This window comes from Amia ocellicauda, unplaced genomic scaffold (assembly GCF_036373705.1).
Source record: "Amia ocellicauda isolate fAmiCal2 unplaced genomic scaffold, fAmiCal2.hap1 HAP1_SCAFFOLD_41, whole genome shotgun sequence".
Lineage (NCBI taxonomy): Eukaryota > Metazoa > Chordata > Actinopteri > Amiiformes > Amiidae > Amia > Amia ocellicauda.
In genome coordinates this window covers 142317-161747 of record NW_027102981.1, presented here as the reverse complement: position 1 = coordinate 161747, position 19431 = coordinate 142317, and the positions used below count along the sequence as shown (strand labels likewise).

The 19431-nt window shown below is 43.5% G+C and overlaps 17 non-coding genes across 17 annotated transcripts; all 17 read left to right on the top strand.

The window, feature by feature from the left end:
* Positions 1-164: 164 nt before the first annotated feature.
* Positions 165-283, top strand: LOC136735276 (5S ribosomal RNA). Its single transcript, XR_010810893.1, has one exon. It is a non-coding gene; the product is annotated as a 5S ribosomal RNA (ribosomal RNA).
* Positions 284-1338: 1055 nt separating this feature from the next.
* On the top strand, positions 1339-1457 carry LOC136735283 (5S ribosomal RNA). Its single transcript, XR_010810900.1, has one exon. It is a non-coding gene; the product is annotated as a 5S ribosomal RNA (ribosomal RNA).
* A 1055-nt stretch (positions 1458-2512) lies between these two features.
* On the top strand, positions 2513-2631 carry LOC136735102 (5S ribosomal RNA). The gene has a single exon (XR_010810725.1). It is a non-coding gene; the product is annotated as a 5S ribosomal RNA (ribosomal RNA).
* Positions 2632-3697: 1066 nt separating this feature from the next.
* On the top strand, positions 3698-3816 carry LOC136735228 (5S ribosomal RNA). The gene has a single exon (XR_010810847.1). It is a non-coding gene; the product is annotated as a 5S ribosomal RNA (ribosomal RNA).
* Positions 3817-4882: 1066 nt separating this feature from the next.
* Positions 4883-5000, top strand: LOC136735399 (5S ribosomal RNA). The gene has a single exon (XR_010811008.1). It is a non-coding gene; the product is annotated as a 5S ribosomal RNA (ribosomal RNA).
* Positions 5001-6055: 1055 nt separating this feature from the next.
* On the top strand, positions 6056-6174 carry LOC136735955 (5S ribosomal RNA). The gene has a single exon (XR_010811482.1). It is a non-coding gene; the product is annotated as a 5S ribosomal RNA (ribosomal RNA).
* A 1055-nt stretch (positions 6175-7229) lies between these two features.
* Positions 7230-7348, top strand: LOC136735277 (5S ribosomal RNA). The gene has a single exon (XR_010810894.1). It is a non-coding gene; the product is annotated as a 5S ribosomal RNA (ribosomal RNA).
* Positions 7349-8403: 1055 nt separating this feature from the next.
* On the top strand, positions 8404-8522 carry LOC136735271 (5S ribosomal RNA). The gene has a single exon (XR_010810888.1). It is a non-coding gene; the product is annotated as a 5S ribosomal RNA (ribosomal RNA).
* A 1066-nt stretch (positions 8523-9588) lies between these two features.
* On the top strand, positions 9589-9707 carry LOC136735118 (5S ribosomal RNA). The gene has a single exon (XR_010810741.1). It is a non-coding gene; the product is annotated as a 5S ribosomal RNA (ribosomal RNA).
* Positions 9708-10762: 1055 nt separating this feature from the next.
* Positions 10763-10881, top strand: LOC136735892 (5S ribosomal RNA). The gene has a single exon (XR_010811419.1). It is a non-coding gene; the product is annotated as a 5S ribosomal RNA (ribosomal RNA).
* Positions 10882-11936: 1055 nt separating this feature from the next.
* On the top strand, positions 11937-12055 carry LOC136735389 (5S ribosomal RNA). The gene has a single exon (XR_010810998.1). It is a non-coding gene; the product is annotated as a 5S ribosomal RNA (ribosomal RNA).
* Positions 12056-13121: 1066 nt separating this feature from the next.
* LOC136735259 (5S ribosomal RNA) lies at positions 13122-13240 on the top strand. The gene has a single exon (XR_010810877.1). It is a non-coding gene; the product is annotated as a 5S ribosomal RNA (ribosomal RNA).
* Positions 13241-14306: 1066 nt separating this feature from the next.
* Positions 14307-14425, top strand: LOC136735302 (5S ribosomal RNA). The gene has a single exon (XR_010810920.1). It is a non-coding gene; the product is annotated as a 5S ribosomal RNA (ribosomal RNA).
* A 1066-nt stretch (positions 14426-15491) lies between these two features.
* LOC136735247 (5S ribosomal RNA) lies at positions 15492-15610 on the top strand. Its single transcript, XR_010810866.1, has one exon. It is a non-coding gene; the product is annotated as a 5S ribosomal RNA (ribosomal RNA).
* Positions 15611-16676: 1066 nt separating this feature from the next.
* On the top strand, positions 16677-16795 carry LOC136735235 (5S ribosomal RNA). The gene has a single exon (XR_010810855.1). It is a non-coding gene; the product is annotated as a 5S ribosomal RNA (ribosomal RNA).
* A 1066-nt stretch (positions 16796-17861) lies between these two features.
* LOC136735139 (5S ribosomal RNA) lies at positions 17862-17980 on the top strand. Its single transcript, XR_010810762.1, has one exon. It is a non-coding gene; the product is annotated as a 5S ribosomal RNA (ribosomal RNA).
* Positions 17981-19046: 1066 nt separating this feature from the next.
* On the top strand, positions 19047-19165 carry LOC136735167 (5S ribosomal RNA). The gene has a single exon (XR_010810789.1). It is a non-coding gene; the product is annotated as a 5S ribosomal RNA (ribosomal RNA).
* Positions 19166-19431: the final 266 nt, after the last annotated feature.

The window sequence follows — 19431 nt, the reverse complement described above, 5'->3', positions numbered from 1 at the left end:
ACGTTGCCACAATGTTGCCACAACGTGGCGTGTTAGCAGGGACTGTCTGCGGTGCGCTGGTGTGTCCCGGGCTTTAGAGTAGAGAGACAGTTCAACTGTAAGTATGAACGGCAGAAACGGATATTGCCTTCCCTTTAAGTAGAGCGTCAGGGACAGCCTCCCTGGCTTACGGCCATACTAGCCTGAATACGCCCGATCTCGTCCGATCTCGGAAGCTAAGCAGGCTCGGGCCTGGTCAGTACTTGGATGGGAGACCGACTGGGAATACGAGGTGCTGTAAGCTTTTGCATCTTTTACACACCAGAGGGCGACAAATCACGAGTTTTAACTTTGGATACACGCAATTTCATCATTATTTCAGATTTGACTTCCCCAAATACACAGGCATACAATAGATCTTGTTCTCCAACGTAAACGGTCCCTAGTAACTAGGGTACATTCATAAATAAATTGAGCATCATGGCTAGAAGTGACTAAATGTTGCCTAATCTTTCTCATCGAGAAATGACACAATTACAGCAACACAAAAAGGAACTCCACCGGACAAAGTTCAGTGCTCACAAGGAGCCTCATTCAACACACACGGTTCCATTCCCATTCATGCAAAGCACGAAAGTGTAAAACTTGGGAAAATACTTGAGAGCAAAGATCACATTCAATCTCATTCAAGGCACGGATGTGAATGCAACGGGATGAAATTACTGAAATGATGCCTGCCCTCGAACTGTGATGATGGACTACCCGACTCGCCAATAATATTGGGTTCTGGTGTATTGAAATACAGGAGCTGCTGGATTTGTGTGTTTTCTTACCCCCTCACCATAGTTTGTCAAATGTTTAAACAACTGAACTTATATTCAAGGTTTGTTTCTCTTCATATGTTTTACTGGTTTACATTTGTCTCAGCAACCTGTTGAATGATTCTTCTGCTTTCAAAACAAAATGACAACAGGATGAATGCACACACTTGAAAATACAATACATGCAATGTTATGCATCATAGTGATGCAACCTCCTTTCAGTTTCATACTGCATGTCAATTGAAATCCTTACTGAAATGCACACCTTCTCAAGATTGCGCTTGACTGGCGTGTCAGGCACTCAATTACAGCTGTTTTATCAAGAGAATGTGTTCGTTTTGTAATATATAGTTCCGGTCTGGTGTGGCACCCCAGCTAACGCACAACGTTGCCACAACGTTTCGTGTTAGCAGGGACTGTCTGCGGCGCGCTGGTGTGTCCCGGACTTTAGAGTAGAGAGACAGTTCAACTGTAAGTATGAACGGCAGAAACGGATATTGCCTTCCCTTTAAGTAGAGCGTCAGGGACAGCCTCCCTGGCTTACGGCCATACTAGCCTGAATACGCCCGATCTCGTCCGATCTCGGAAGCTAAGCAGGCTCGGGCCTGGTCAGTACTTGGATGGGAGACCGCCTGGGAATACCAGGTGCTGTAAGCTTTTGCATCTTTTACACACCAGAGGGCGACAAATCACAAGTTTTAACTTTGGATACACGCAATTTCATCATTATTTCAGATTTGACTTCCCCAAATACACAGGCATACAATAGATCTTGTTCTCCAACGTAAACGGTCCCTAGTAACTAGGGTACATTCGTAAATAAATTGAGCATCATGGCTAGAAGTGACTAAATGTTGCCTAATCTTTCTCATCGAGAAATGACACAATTACAGCAACACAAAAAGGAACTCCACCGGACAAAGTTCAGTGCTCACAAGGAGCTTCATTCAACACACACGGTTCCATTCCCATTCATGCAAAGCACGAAAGTGTAAAACTTGGGAACATACTTGAGAGCAAAGATCACATTCAATCTCATTCAAGGCACGGATGTGAATGCAACGGGATGAAATTACTGAAATGATGCCTGCCCTCGAACTGTGATGATGGACTACCCGACTCGCCAATAATATTGGGTTCTGGTGTATTGAAATACAGGAGCTGCTGGATTTGTGTGTTTTCTTACCCCCTCACCATAGTTTGTCAAATGTTTAAACAACTGAACTTATATTCAAGGTTTGTTTCTCTTCATATGTTTTACTGGTTTACATTTGTCTCAGCAACCTGTTGAATGATTCTTCTGCTTTCAAAACAAAATGACAACAGGATGAATGCACACACTTGAAAATACAATACATGCAATGTTATGCATCATAGTGATGCAACCTCCTTTCAGTTTCATACTGCATGTCAATTGAAATCCTTACTGAAATGCACACCTTCTCAAGATTGCGCTTGACTGGCGTGTCAGGCACTCAATTACAGCTGTATTATCAAGACAATGTGTTCGTTTTGTAAAATATAGTTCCGGTCTGGTGTGGCACCCCAGCTAACGCACAACGTTGCCACAACGTTTCGTGTTAGCAGGGACTGTCTGCAGCGTGCTGGTGTGTCCAGGACTTTAGAGTAGAGAGACAGTTCAACTGCAAGTATGAGCGGCAGAAACGGATATTGCCTTCCCTTTAAGTAGAGGGTCAAGGACAGCCTCCCTGGCTTACGGCCATACTAGCCTGAATACGCCCGATCTCATCCGATCTCGGAAGCTAAGCAGGCTCGGGCCTGGTTAGTACTTGGATGGGAGACCGCCTGGGAATACCAGGTGCTGTAAGCTTTTGCATCTTTTACACACCAGAGGGCGACAAATCACGAGTTTTAACTTTGGATACACGCAATTTCATCATTATTTCAGATTTGACTTCCCCAAATACACAGGCATACAATAGATCTTGTTCTCCAACGTAAACGGTCCCTAGTAACTAGGGTACATTCGTAAATAAATTGAGCATCATGGCTAGAAGTGACTAAATGTTGCCTAATCTGTCTCATCGAGAAATGACACAATTACAGCAACACAAAAAGGAACTCCACCGGACAAAGTTCAGTGCTCACAAGGAGCCTCATTCAACACACACGGTTCCATTCCCATTCATGCAAAGCACGAAAGTGTAAAACTTGGGAACATACTTGAGAGCAAAGATCACATTCAATCTCAATCAAGGCACGGATGTGAATGCAACGGGATGAAATTACTGAAATGATGCCTGCCCTCGAACTGTGATGATGGACTACCCGACTCGCCAATAATATTGGCTTCTGGTGTATTGAAATACAGGAGCTGCTGGATTTGTGTGTTTTCTTACCCCCTCACCATAGTTTGTCAAATGTTTAAACAACTGAACTTATATTCAAGGTTTGTTTCTCTTCATATGTTTTACTGGTTTACATTTGTCTCAGCAACCTGTTGAATGATTCTTCTGCTTTCAAAACAAAATGACAACAGGATGAATGCACACACTTGAAAATATAATACATGCAATGTTATGCATCATAGTGATGCAACCTCCTTTCAGTTTCATACTGCATGTCAATTGAAATCCTTACTGAAATGCACACCTTCTCAAGATTGCGCTTGACTGGCGTGTCAGGCACTCAATTACAGCTGTTTTATCAAGACAATGTGTTCGTTTTGTAAAATATAGTTCCGGTCTGGTGTGGCACCCCAGCTAACGCACAACGTTGCCACAATGTTGCCACAACGTGGCGTGTTAGCAGGGACTGTCTGCGGCACGCTGGTGTGTCCCGGGCTTTAGAGTAGAGAGACAGTTCAACTGTAAGTATGAACGGCAGAAACGGATATTGCCTTCCCTTTAAGTAGAGCGTCAGGGACAGCCTCCCTGGCTTACGGCCATACTAGCCTGAATACGCCCGATCTCGACCGATCTCGGAAGCCAAGCAGGCTCGGGCCTGGTCAGTACTTGGATGGGAGACCGCCTGGGAATACCAGGTGCTGTAAGCTTTTGCATCTTTTACACACCAGAGCGCGACAAATCACGAGTTTTAACTTTGGATACACGCAATTTCATCATTATTTCAGATTTTACTTCCCCAAATACACAGGCATACAATAGATCTTGTTCTCCAACGTAAACGGTCCCTAGTAACTAGGGTACATTCGTAAATAAATTGAGCATCATGGCTAGAAGTGACTAAATGTTGCCTAATCTTTCTCATCGAGAAATGACACAATTACAGCAACACAAAAAGGAACTCCACCGGACAAAGTTCAGTGCTCACAAGGAGCCTCATTCAACACACACGGTTCCATTCCCATTCATGCAAAGCACGAAAGTGTAAAACTTGGGAACATACTTGAGAGCAAAGATCACATTCAATCTCATTCAAGGCACGGATGTGAATGCAACGGGATGAAATTACTGAAATGATGCCTGCCCTCGAACTGTGATGATGGACTACCCGACTCGCCAATAATATTGGGTTCTGGTGTATTGAAATACAGGAGCTGCTGGATTTGTGTGTTTTCTTACCCCCTCACCATAGTTTGTCAAATGTTTAAACAACTGAACTTATATTCAAGGTTTGTTTCTCTTCATATGTTTTACTGGTTTACATTTGTCTCAGCAACCTGTTGAATGATTCTTCTGCTTTCAAAACAAAATGACAACAGGATGAATGCACACACTTGAAAATACAATACATGCAATGTTATGCATCATAGTGATGCAACCTCCTTTCAGTTTCATACTGCATGTCAATTGAAATCCTTACTGAAATGCACACCTTCTCAAGATTGCGCTTGACTGGCGTGTCAGGCACTCAATTACAGCTGTTTTATCAAGACAATGTGTTCGTTTTGTAATATATAGTTCCGGTCTGGTGTGGCACCCCAGCTAACGCACAACGTTGCCACAATGTTGCCACAACGTGGTGTGTTAGCAGGGACTGTCTGCGGCGCGCTGGTGTGTCCCGGGCTTTAGAGTAGAGAGACAGTTCAACTGTAAGTATGAACGGCAGAAACGGATATTGCCTTCCCTTTAAGTAGAGCGTCAGGGACAGCCTCCCTGGCTTACGGCCTACTAGCCTGAATACGCCCGATCTCGTCCGATCTCGGAAGCTAAGCAGGCTCGGGCCTGGTCAGTACTTGGATGGGAGACCGCCTGGGAATACCAGGTGCTGCAAGCTTTTGCATCTTTTACACACCAGAGGGCGACAAATCACGATTTTTAACTTTGGATACACGCAATTTCATCATTATTTCAGATTTGACTTCCCCAAATACACAGGCATACAATAGATCTTGTTCTCCAACGTAAACGGTCCCTAGTAACTAGGGTACATTCGTAAATAAATTGAGCATCATGGCTAGAAGTGACTAAATGTTGCCTAATCTTTCTCATCGAGAAATGACACAATTACAGCAACACAAAAAGGAACTCCACCGGACAAAGTTCACTGCTCACAAGGAGCCTCATTCAACACACACGGTTCCATTCCCATTCATGCAAAGCACGAAAGTGTAAAACTTGGGAACATACTTGAGAGCAAAGATCACATTCAATCTCATTCAAGGCACGGATGTGAATGCAACGGGATGAAATTACTGAAATGATGCCTGCCCTCGAACTGTGATGATGGACTACCCGACTCGCCAATAATATTGGGTTCTGGTGTATTGAAATACAGGAGCTGCTGGATTTGTGTGTTTTCTTACCCCCTCACCATAGTTTGTCAAATGTTTAAACAACTGAACTTATATTCAAGGTTTGTTTCTCTTCATATGTTTTACTGGTTTACATTTGTCTCAGCAACCTGTTGAATGATTCTTCTGCTTTCAAAACAAAATGACAACAGGATGAATGCACACACTTGAAAATACAATACATGCAATGTTATGCATCATAGTGATGCAACCTCCTTTCAGTTTCATACTGCATGTCAATTGAAATCCTTACTGAAATGCACACCTTCTCAAGATTGCGCTTGACTGGCGTGTCAGGCACTCAATTACAGCTGTTTTATCAAGACAATGTGTTCGTTTTGTAATATATAGTTCCGGTCTGGTGTGGCACCCCAGCTAACGCACAACGTTGCCACAACGTTTCGTGTTAGCAGGGACTGTCTGCAGCGTGCTGGTGTGTCCCGGACTTTAGAGTAGAGAGACAGTTCAACTGCAAGTATGAGCGGCAGAAACGGATATTGCCTTCCCTTTAAGTAGAGGGTCAAGGACAGCCTCCCTGGCTTACGGCCATACTAGCCTGAATACGCCCGATCTCGTCCGATCTCGGAAGCTAAGCAGGCTCGGGCCTGGTCAGTACTTGGATGGGAGACCGCCTGGGAATACCAGGTGCTGTAAGATTTTGCATCTTTTACACACCAGAGGGCGACAAATCACGAGTTTTAACTTTGGATACACGCAATTTCATCATTATTTCAGATTTGACTTCCCCAAATACACAGGCATACAATAGATCTTGTTCTCCAACGTAAACGGTCCCTAGTAACTAGGGTACATTCGTAAATAAATTGAGCATCATGGCTAGAAGTGACTAAATGTTGCCTAATCTTTCTCATCGAGAAATGACACAATTACAGCAACACAAAAAGGAACTCCACCGGACAAAGTTCAGTGCTCACAAGGAGCCTCATTCAACACACACGGTTCCATTCCCATTCATGCAAAGCACGAAAGTGTAAAACTTGGGAACATACTTGAGAGCAAAGATCATATTCAATCTCATTCAAGGCACGGATGTGAATGCAACGGGATGAAATTACTGAAATGATGCCTGCTCTCGAACTGTGATGATGGACTACCCGACTCGCCAATAATATTGGGTTCTGGTGTATTGAAATACAGGAGCTGCTGGATTTGTGTGTTTTCTTACCCCCTCACCATAGTTTGTCAAATGTTTAAACAACTGAACTTATATTCAAGGTTTGTTTCTCTTCATATGTTTTACTGGTTTACATTTGTCTCAGCAACCTGTTGAATGATTCTTCTGCTTTCAAAACAAAATGACAACAGGATGAATGCACACACTTGAAAATACAATACATGCAATGTTATGCATCATAGTGATGCAACCTCCTTTCAGTTTCATACTGCATGTCAATTGAAATCCTTACTGAAATGCACACCTTCTCAAGATTGCGCTTGACTGGCGTGTCAGGCACTCAATTACAGCTGTATTATCAAGACAATGTGTTCGTTTTGTAAAATATAGTTCCGGTCTGGTGTGGCACCCCAGCTAACGCACAACGTTGCCACAACGTTTCGTGTTAGCAGGGACTGTCTGCAGCGTGCTGGTGTGTCCCGGACTTTAGAGTAGAGAGACAGTTCAACTGCAAGTATGAGCGGCAGAAACGGATATTGCCTTCCCTTTAAGTAGAGGGTCAAGGACAGCCTCCCTGGCTTACGGCCATACTAGCCTGAATACGCCCGATCTCGTCCGATCTCGGAAGCTAAGCAGGCTCGGGCCTGGTTAGTACTTGGATGGGAGACCGCCTGGGAATACCAGGTGCTGTAAGCTTTTTCATCTTTTACACACCAGAGGGCGACAAATCACGAGTTTTAACTTTGGATACACGCAATTTCATCATTATTTCAGATTTGACTTCCCCAAATACACAGGCATACAATAGATCTTGTTCTCCAACGTAAACGGTCCCTAGAAACTAGGGTACATTCGTAAATAAATTCAGCATCATGGCTAGAAGTGACTAAATGTTGCCTAATCTATCTCATCGAGAAATGACACAATTACAGCAACACAAAAAGGAACTCCACCGGACAAAGTTCAGTGCTCACAAGGAGCCTCATTCAACACACACGGTTCCATTCCCATTCATGCAAAGCACGAAAGTGTAAAACTTGGGAACATACTTGAGAGCAAAGATCACATTCAATCTCATTCAAGGCACGGATGTGAATGCAACGGGATGAAATAACTGAAATGATGCCTGCCCTCGAACTGTGATGATGGACTACCCGACTCGCCAATAATATTGGCTTCTGGTGTATTGAAATACATGAGCTGCTGGATGTGTGTGTTTTCTTACCCCCTCACCATAGTTTGTCAAATGTTTAAACAACTGAACTTATATTCAAGGTTTGTTTCTCTTCATATGTTTTACTGGTTTACATTTGTCTCAGCAACCTGTTGAATGATTCTTCTGCTTTCAAAACAAAATGACAACAGGATGAATGCACACACTTGAAAATACAATACATGCAATGTTATGCATCATAGTGATGCAACCTCCTTTCAGTTTCATACTGCATGTCAATTGAAATCCTTACTGAAATGCACACCTTCTCAAGATTGCGCTTGACTGGCGTGTCAGGCACTCAATTACAGCTGTTTTATCAAGACAATGTGTTCGTTTTGTAATATATAGTTCCGGTCTGGTGTGGCACCCCAGCTAACGCACAACGTTGCCACAACGTTTCGTGTTAGCAGGGACTGTCTGCGGCGCGCTGGTGTGTCCCGGACTTTAGAGTAGAGAGACAGTTCAACTGCAAGTATGAGCGGCAGAAACGGATATTGCCTTCCCTTTAAGTAGAGCGTCAGGGATAGCCTCCCTGGCTTACGGCCATACTAGCCTGAATACGCCCGATCTCGTCCGATCTCGGAAGCTAAGCAGGCTCGGGCCTGGTCAGTACTTGGATGGGAGACCGCCTGGGAATACCAGGTGCTGTAAGCTTTTGCATCTTTTACACACCAGAGGGCGACAAATCACGAGTTTTAACTTTGGATACACGCAATTTCATCATTATTTCAGATTTGACTTCCCCAAATACACAGGCATACAATAGATCTTGTTCTCCAACGTAAACGGTCCCTAGTAACTAGGGTACATTCGTAAATAAATTGAGCATCATGGCTAGAAGTGACTAAATGTTGCCTAATCTATCTCATCGAGAAATGACACAATTACAGCAACACAAAAAGGAACTCCACCGGACAAAGTTCAGTGCTCACAAGGAGCCTCATTCAACACAAACGGTTCCATTCCCATTCATGCAAAGCACGAAAGTGTAAAACTTGGGAACATACTTGAGAGCAAAGATCACATTCAATCTCATTCAAGGCACGGATGTGAATGCAACGGGATGAAATTACTGAAATGATGCCTGCCCTCGAACTGTGATGATGGACTACCCGACTCGCCAATAATATTGGGTTCTGGTGTATTGAAATACAGGAGCTGCTGGATTTGTATGTTTTCTTACCCCCTCACCATACTTTCTCAAATGTTTAAACAACTGAACTTATATTCAAGGTTTGTTTCTCTTCATATGTTTTACTGGTTTACATTTGTCTCAGCAACCTGTTGAATGATTCTTCTGCTTTCAAAACAAAATGACAACAGGATGAATGCACACACTTGAAAATACAATACATGCAATGTTATGCATCATAGTGATGCAACCTCCTTTCAGTTTCATACTGCTTGTCAATTGAAATCCTTACTGAAATGCACACCTTCTCAAGATTGCGCTTGACTGGCGTGTCAGGCACTAAATTACAGCTGTTTTATCAAGACAATGTGTTCGTTTTGTAATATATAGTTCCGGTCTGGTGTGGCACCCCAGCTAACGCACAACGTTGCCACAATGTTGCCACAACGTGGCATGTTAGCAGGGACTGTCTGCGGCGCACTGGTGTGTCCCGGGCTTTAGAGTAGAGAGACAGTTCAACTGTAAGTATGAACGGCAGAAACGGATATTGCCTTCCCTTTAAGTAGAGCGTCAGGGACAGCCTCCCTGGCTTACGGACATACTAGCCTGAATACGCCCGATCTCGTCCGATCTCGGAAGCTAAGCAGGCTCGGGCCTGGTCAGTACTTGGATGGGAGACCGCCTGGGAATACCAGGTGCTGTAAGCTTTTGCATCTTTTACACGCCAGAGGGCGACAAATCACGAGTTTTAACTTTGGATACACGCAATTTCATCATTATTTCAGATTTGACTTCCCCAAATACACAGGCATACAATAGATCTTGTTCTCCAACGTAAACGGTCCCTAGTAACTAGGGTACATTCGTAAATAAATTGAGCATCATGGCTAGAAGTGACTAAATGTTGCCTAATCTTTCTCATCGAGAAATGACACAATTACAGCAACACAAAAAGGAACTCCACCGGACAAAGTTCAGTGCTCACAAGGAGCCTCATTCAACACACACGGTTCCATTCCCATTCATGCAAAGCACGAAAGTGTAAAACTTGGGAACATACTTGAGAGCAAAGATCACATTCAATCTCATTCAAGGCACGGATGTGAATGCAACGGGATGAAATTACTGAAATGATGCCTGCCCTCGAACTGTGATGATGGACTACCCGACTCGCCAATAATATTGGGTTCTGGTGTATTGAAATACAGGAGCTGCTGGATTTGTGTGTTTTCTTAACCCCTCACCATAGTTTGTCAAATGTTTAAACAACTGAACTTATATTCAAGGTTTGTTTCTCTTCATATGTTTTACTGGTTTACATTTGTCTCAGCAACCTGTTGAATGATTCTTCTGCTTTCAAAACAAAATGACAACAGGATGAATGCACACACTTGAAAATACAATACATGCAATGTTATGCATCATAGTGATGCAACCTCCTTTCAGTTTCATACTGCATGTCAATTGAAATCCTTACTGAAATGCACACCTTCTCAAGATTGCGCTTGACTGGCGTGTCAGGCACACAATTACAGCTGTATTATCAAGACAATGTGTTCGTTTTGTAAAATATAGTTCCGGTCTGGTGTGGCACCCCAGCTAACGCACAACGTTGCCACAACGTGGCATGTTAGCAGGGACTGTCTGCGGTGCGCTGGTGTGTCCCGGGCTTTAGAGTAGAGAGACAGTTCAACTGTAAGTATGAACGGCAGAAACGGATATTGCCTTCCCTTTAAGTAGAGCGTCAGGGACAGCCTCCCTGGCTTACGGCCATACTAGCCTGAATACGCCCGATCTCATCAGATCTCGGAAGCCAAGCGGGCTCGGGCCTGGTCAGTACTTGGATGGGAGACCGCCTGGGAATACCAGGTGCTGTAAGCTTTTGCATCTTTTACACACCAGAGGGCGACAAATCACGAGTTTTAACTTTGGATACACGCAATTTCATCATTATTTCAGATTTGACTTCCCCAAATACACAGGCATACAATAGATCTTGTTCTCCAACGTAAACGGTCCCTAGTAACTAGGGTACATTCGTAAATAAATTGAGCATCATGGCTAGAAGTGACTAAATGTTGCCTAATCTTTCTCATCAAGAAATGACACAATTACAGCAACACAAAAAGGAACTCCACCGGACAAAGTTCAGTGCTCACAAGGAGCCTTATTCAACACACACGGTTCCATTCCCATTCATGCAAAGCACGAAAGTGTAAAACTTGGGAACGTACTTGAGAGCAAAGATCACATTCAATCTCATTCAAGGCACGGATGTGAATGCAACGGGATGAAATTACTGAAATGATGCCTGCCCTCGAACTGTGATGATGGACTACCCGACTCGCCAATAATATTGGGTTCTGGTGTATTGAAATACAGGAGCTGCTGGATTTGTGTGTTTTCTTACCCCCTCACCATAGTTTGTCAAATGTTTAAACAACTGAACTTATATTCAAGGTTTGTTTCTCTTCATATGTTTTACTGGTTTACATTAGTCTCAGCAACCTGTTGAATGATTCATCTGCTTTCAAAACAAAATGACAACAGGATGAATGCACACACTTGAAAATACACTACATGCAATGTTATGCATCATAGTGATGCAACCTCCTTTCAGTTTCATACTGCATGTCAATTGAAATCCTTACTGAAATGCACACCTTCTCAAGATTGCGCTTGACTGGCGTGACAGGCACTCAATTACAGCTGTTTTATCAAGACAATGTGTTCGTTTTGTAAAATATAGTTCCGGTCTGGTGTGGCACCCCAGCTAACGCACAACGTTGCCACAACGTGGCGTGTTAGCAGGGACAGTCTGCGGCGCGCTGGTGTGTCCCGGGCTTTAGAGTAGAGAGACAGTTCAACTGTAAGTATGAACGGCAGAAACGGATATTGCCTTCCCTTTAAGTAGAGCGTCAGGAACAGCCTCCCTGGCTTATGGCCATTCTAGCCTGAATACGCCCGATCTCGTCCGATCTCGGAAGCCAAGCAGGCTCGGGCCTGGTCAGCACTTGGATGGGAGACCGCCTGGGAATACCAGGTGCTGTAAGCTTTTGCACCTTTTACACACCAGAGGGCGACAAATCACGAGTTTTAACTTTGGATACACACAATTTCATCATTATTTCAGATTTGACTTCCCCAAATACACAGGCATACAATAGATCTTGTTCTCCAACGTAAACGGTCCCTAGTAACTAGGGTACATTCGTAACTAAATTGAGCATCATGGCTAGAAGTGACTAAATGTTGCCTAATCTTTCTCATCAAGAAATGACACAATTACAGCAACACAAAAAGGAACTCCACCGGACAAAGTTCAGTGCTCACAAGGAGCCTCATTCAACACACACGGTTCCATTCCCATTCATGCAAAGCAAGAAAGTGTAAAACTTGGGAACATACTTGAGAGCAAAGATCACATTCAATCTCATTCAAGGCACGGATGTGAATGCAACGGGATGAAATTACTGAAATGATGCCTGCCATCGAACTGTGATGATGGACTACCCGACTCGCCAATCATGTTGGGTTCTGGTGTATTGAAATACAGGAGCTGCTGGATTTGTATGTTTTCTTACCCCCTCACCATAGTTTGTCAAATGTTTAAACAACTGAACTTATATTCAAGGTTTGTTTCTCTTCATATGTTTTACTGGTTTACATTTGTCTCAGCAACCTGTTGAATGATTCTTCTGCTTTCAAAACAAAATGACAACAGGATGAATGCACACACTTGAAAATACAATACATGCAATGTTATGCATCATAGTGATGCAACCTCCTTTCAGTTTCATACTGCATGTCAATTGAAATCCTTACTGAAATGCACACCTTGTCAAGATTGCGCTTGACTCGCGTGTCAGGCACTCAATTACAGCTGTTTTATCAAGACAATGTGTTCGTTTTGTAATATATAGTTCCGGTCTGGTGTGGCACCCCAGCTAACGCACAACGTTGCCACAATGTTGCCACAACGTGGCGTGTTAGCAGGGACTGTCTGCGGCGCGCTGGTGTGTCCCGGGCTTTAGAGTAGAGAGACAGTTCAACTGTAAGTATGAACGGCAGAAACGGATATTGCCTTCCCTTTAAGTAGAGCGTCAGGGAGAGCCTCCCTGGCTTACGGCCATACTAGCCTGAATACGCCCGATCTCGTCCGATCTCGGAAGCTAAGCAGGCTCGGGCCTGGTCAGTACTTGGATGGGAGACCGCCTGGGAATACCAGGTGCTGTAAGCTTTTGCATCTTTTACACACCAGAGGGCGACAAATCACGAGTTTTAACTTTGGATACACGCAATTTCATCATTATTTCAGATTTGACTTCCCCAAATACACAGGCATACAATAGATCTTGTTCTCCAACGTAAACGGTCCCTAGTAACTAGGGTACATTCGTAAATAAATTGAGCATCATGGCTAGAAGTGACTAAATGTTGCCTAATCTTTCTCATCGAGAAATGACACAATTACAGCAACACAAAAAGGAACTCCACCGGACAAAGTTCAGTGCTCACAAGGAGCCTCATTCAACACACACGGTTCCATTCCCATTCATGCAAAGCACGAAAGTGTAAAACTTGGGAACATACTTGAGAGCAAAGATCACATTCAATCTCATTCAAGGCACGGATGTGAATGCAACGGGATGAAATTACTGAAATGATGCCTGCCCTCGAACTGTGATGATGGACTACCCGACTCGCCAATAATATTGGGTTCTGGTGTATTGAAATACAGGAGCTGCTGGATTTGTGTGTTTTCTTACCCCCTCACCATAGTTTGTCAAATGTTTAAACAACTGAACTTATATTCAAGGTTTGTTTCTCTTCATATGTTTTACTGGTTTACATTTGTCTCAGCAACCTGTTGAATGATTCTTCTGCTTTCAAAACAAAATGACAACAGGATGAATGCAAACACTTGAAAATACAATACATGCAATGTTATGCATCATAGTGATGCAACCTCCTTTCAGTTTCATACTGCATGTCAATTGAAATCCTTACTGAAATGCACACCTTCTCAAGATTGCGCTTGACTGGCGTGTCAGGCACTCAATTACAGCTGTTTTATCAAGACAATGTGTTCGTTTTGTAATATATAGTTCCGGTCTGGTGTGGCACCCCAGCTAACGCACAACTTTGCCACAATGTTGCCACAACGTGGCGTGTTAGCAGGGACTGTCTGCGGCGCGCTGGTGTGTCCCGGGCTTTAGAGTAGAGAGACAGTTCAACTGTAAGTATGAACGGCAGAAACGGATATTGCCTTCCCTTTAAGTAGAGCGTCAGGGACAGCCTCCCTGGCTTACGGCCATACTAGCCTGAATACGCCCAATCTCGTCCGATCTCGGAAGCTAAGCAGGCTCGGGCCTGGTCAGTATTTGGATGGGAGACCGCCTGGGAATACCAGGTGCTGTAAGCTTTTGCATCTTTTACACACCAAAGGGCGACAAATCACAAGTTTTAACTTTGGATACACGCAATTTCATCATTATTTCAGATTTGACTTCCCCAAATACACAGGCATACAATAGATCTTGTTCTCCAACGTAAACGGTCCCTAGTAACTAGTGTACATTTGTAAATAAATTGAGCATCATGGCTAGAAGTGACTAAATGTTGCCTAATCTTTCTCATCGAGAAATGACACAATTACAGCAACACAAAAAGGAACTCCACCGGACAAAGTTCAGTGCTCACAAGGAGCCTCATTCAACACACACGGTTCCATTCCCATTCATGCAAAGCACGAAAGTGTAAAACTTGGGAACATACTTGAGAGCAAAGATCACATTGAATCTCATTCAAGGCACGGATGTGAATGCAACGGGATGAAATTACTGAAATGATGCCTGCCCTCGAACTGTGATGATGGACTACCCGACTCGCCAATAATATTGGCTTCTGGTGTATTGAAATACAGGAGCTGCTGGATTTGTGTGTTTTCTTACCCCCTCACCATAGTTTGTCAAATGTTTAAACAACTGAACTTATATTCAAGGTTTGTTTCTCTTCATATGTTTTACTGGTTTACATTTGTCTCAGCAACCTGTTGAATGATTCTTCTGCTTTCAAAACAAAATGACAACAGGATGAATGCACACACTTGAAAATACAATACATGCAATGTTATGCATCATAGTGATGCAACCTCCTATCAGTTTCATACTGCATGTCAATTGAAATCCTTACTGAAATGCACACCTTCTCAAGATTGCGCTTGACTGGCATGTCAGGCACTCAATTACAGCTGTTTTATCAAGACAATGTGTTCGTTTTGTAATATATAGTTCCGGTCTGGTGTGGCACCCCAGCTAACGCACAACGTTGCCACAATGTTGCCACAACGTTTCGTGTTAGCAGGGACTGTCTGCGGCGCGCTGGTGTGTCCCGGGCTTTAGAGTAGAGAGACAGTTCAACTGTAAGTATGAACGGCAGAAACGGATATTGCCTTCCCTTTAAGTAGAGCGTCAGGGACAGCCTCCCTGGCTTACGGCCATACTAGCCTGAATACGCCCGATCTCGTCCGATCTCGGAAGCTAAGCAGGCTCGGGCCTGGTCAGTACTTGGATGGGAGACCGCCTGGGAATACCAGGTGCTGTAAGCTTTTGCATCTTTTACACACCAAAGGGCGACAAATCACGAGTTTTAACTTTGGATACACGCAATTTCATCATTATTTCAGATTTGACTTCCCCAAATACACAGGCATACAATAGATCTTGTTCTCCAACGTAAACGGTCCCTAGTAACTAGGGTACATTCGTAAATAAATTGAGCATCATGGCTAGAAGTGACTAAATGTTGCCTAATCTTTCTCATCAAGAAATGACACAATTACAGCAACACAAAAAGGAACTCCACCGGACAAAGTTCAGTGCTCACAAGGAGCCTCATTCAACACACACGGTTCCATTCCCATTCATGCAAAGCACGAAAGTGTAAAACTTGGGAACATACTTGAGAGCAAAGATCACATTCAATCTCATTCAAGGCACGGATGTGAATGCAACGGGATGAAATTACTGAAATGATGCCTGCCCTCGAACTGTGATGATGGACTACCCGACTCGCCAATAATATTGGGTTCTGGTGTATTGAAATACAGGAGCTGCTGGATTTGTGTGTTTTCTTACCGCCTCACCATAGTTTGTCAAATGTTTAAACAACTGAACTTATATTCAAGGTTTGTTTCTCTTCATATGTTTTACTGGTTTACATTTGTCTCAGCAACCTGTTGAATGATTCATCTGCTTTCAAAACAAAATGACAACAGGATGAATGCACACACTTGAAAATACACTACATGCAATGTTATGCATCATAGTGATGCAACCTCCTTTCAGTTTCATACTGCATGTCAATTGAAATCCTTACTGAAATGCACACCTTCTCAAGATTGCGCTTGACTGGCGTGTCAGGCACTCAATTACAGCTGTTTTATCAAGACAATGTGTTCGTTTTGTAATATATAGTTCCGGTCTGGTGTGGCACCCCAGCTAACGCACAACGTTGCCACAATGTTGCCACAACGTGGCGTGTTAGCAGGGACTGTCTGCGGCGCGCTGGTGTGTCCCGGGCTTTAGAGTAGAGAGACAGTTCAACTGTAAGTATGAACGGCAGAAACGGATATTGCCTTCCCTTTAAGTAGAGCGTCAGGGACAGCCTCCCTGGCTTACGGCCATACTAGCCTGAATACGCCCGATCTCGTCCGATCTCGGAAGCTAAGCAGGCTCGGGCCTGGTCAGTACTTGGATGGGAGACCGCCTGGGAATACCAGGTGCTGTAAGCTTTTGCATCTTTTACACACCAGAGGGCGACAAATCACGAGTTTTAACTTTGGATACACGCAATTTCATCATTATTTCAGATTTGACTTCCCCAAATACACAGGCATACAATAGATCTTGTTCTCCAACGTAAACGGTCCCTAGTAACTAGGGTACATTCGTAAATAAATTGAGCATCATGGCTAGAAGTGACTAAATGTTGCCTAATCTTTCTCATCGAGAAATGACACAATTACAGCAACACAAAAAGGAACTCCACCGGACAAAGTTCAGTGCTCACAAGGAGCCTCATTCAACACACACGGTTCCATTCCCATTCATGCAAAGCACGAAAGTGTAAAACTTGGGAACATACTTGAGAGCAAAGATCACATTCAATCTCATTCAAGGCACGGATGTGAATGCAACGGGATGAAATTACTGAAATGATGCCTGCCCTCGAACTGTGATGATGGACTACCCGACTCGCCAATAATATTGGGTTCTGGTGTATTGAAATACAGGAGCTGCTGGATTTGTGTGTTTTCTTACCCCCTCACCATAGTTTGTCAAATGTTTAAACAACTGAACTTATATTCAAGGTTTGTTTCTCTTCATATGTTTTACTGGTTTACATTTGTCTCAGCAACCTGTTGAATGATTCTTCTGCTTTCAAAACAAAATGACAACAGGATGAATGCAAACACTTGAAAATACAATACATGCAATGTTATGCATCATAGTGATGCAACCTCCTTTCAGTTTCATACTGCATGTCAATTGAAATCCTTACTGAAATGCACACCTTCTCAAGATTGCGCTTGACTGGCGTGTCAGGCACTCAATTACAGCTGTTTTATCAAGACAATGTGTTCGTTTTGTAATATATAGTTCCGGTCTGGTGTGGCACCCCAGCTAACGCACAACGTTGCCACAATGTTGCCACAACGTGGCGTGTTAGCAGGGACTGTCTGCGGCGCGCTGGTGTGTCCCGGGCTTTAGAGTAGAGAGACAGTTCAACTGTAAGTATGAACGGCAGAAACGGATATTGCCTTCCCTTTAAGTAGAGCGTCAGGGACAGCCTCCCTGGCTTACGGCCATACTAGCCTGAATACGCCCAATCTCGTCCGATCTCGGAAGCTAAGCAGGCTCGGGCCTGGTCAGTACTTGGATGGGAGACCGCCTGGGAATACCAGGTGCTGTAAGCTTTTGCATCTTTTACACACCAAAGGGCGACAAATCACAAGTTTTAACTTTGGATACACGCAATTTCATCATTATTTCAGATTTGACTTCCCCAAATACACAGGCATACAATAGATCTTGTTCTCCAACGTAAACGGTCCCTAGTAACTAGTGTACATTTGTAAATAAATTGAGCATCATGGCTAGAAGTGACTAAATGTTGCCTAATCTTTCTCATCGAGAAATGACACAATTACAGCAACACAAAAAGGAACTCCACCGGACAAAGTTCAGTGCTCACAAGGAGCCTCATTCAACACACACGGTTCCATTCCCATTCATGCAAAGCACGAAAGTGTAAAACTTGGGAACATACTTGAGAGCAAAGATCACATTGAATCTCATTCAAGGCACGGATGTGAATGCAACGGGATGAAATTACTGAAATGATGCCTGCCCTCGAACTGTGATGATGGACTACCCGACTCGCCAATAATATTGGCTTCTGGTGTATTGAAATACAGGAGCTGCTGGATTTGTGTGTTTTCTTACCCCCTCACCATAGTTTGTCAAATGTTTAAACAACTGAACTTATATTCAAGGTTTGTTTCTCTTCATATGTTTTACTGGTTTACATTTGTCTCAGCAACCTGTTGAATGATTCTTCTGCTTTCAAAACAAAATGACAACAGGATGAATGCACACACTTGAAAATACAATACATGCAATGTTATGCATCATAGTGATGCAACCTCCTTTCAGTTTCATACTGCATGTCAATTGAAATCCTTACTGAAATGCACACCTTCTCAAGATTGCGCTTGACTGGCGTGTCAGGCACTCAATTACAGCTGTTTTATCAAGACAATGTGTTCGTTTTGTAATATATAGTTCCGGTCTGGTGTGGCACCCCAGCTAACGCACAACGTTGCCACAATGTTGCCACAACGTTTCGTGTTAGCAGGGACTGTCTGCGGCGCGCTGGTGTGTCCCGGGCTTTAGAGTAGAGAGACAGTTCAACTGTAAGTATGAACGGCAGAAACGGATATTGCCTTCCCTTTAAGTAGAGCGTCAGGGACAGCCTCCCTGGCTTACGGCCATACTAGCCTGAATACGCCCGATCTCGTCCGATCTCGGAAGCTAAGCAGGCTCGGGCCTTGTCAGTACTTGGATGGGAGACCGCCTGGGAATACCAGGTGCTGTAAGCTTTTGCATCTTTTACACACCAAAGGGCGACAAATCACAAGTTTTAACTTTGGATACACGCAATTTCATCATTATTTCAGATTTGACTTCCCCAAATACACAGGCATTCAATAGATCTTGTTCTCCAACGTAAACGGTCCCTAGTAACTATTGTACATTTGTAAATAAATTGAGCATCATGGCTAGAAGTGACTAAATGTTGCCTAATCTTTCTCATCGAGAAATGACACAATTACAGCAACACAAAAAGGAACTCCACCGGACAAAG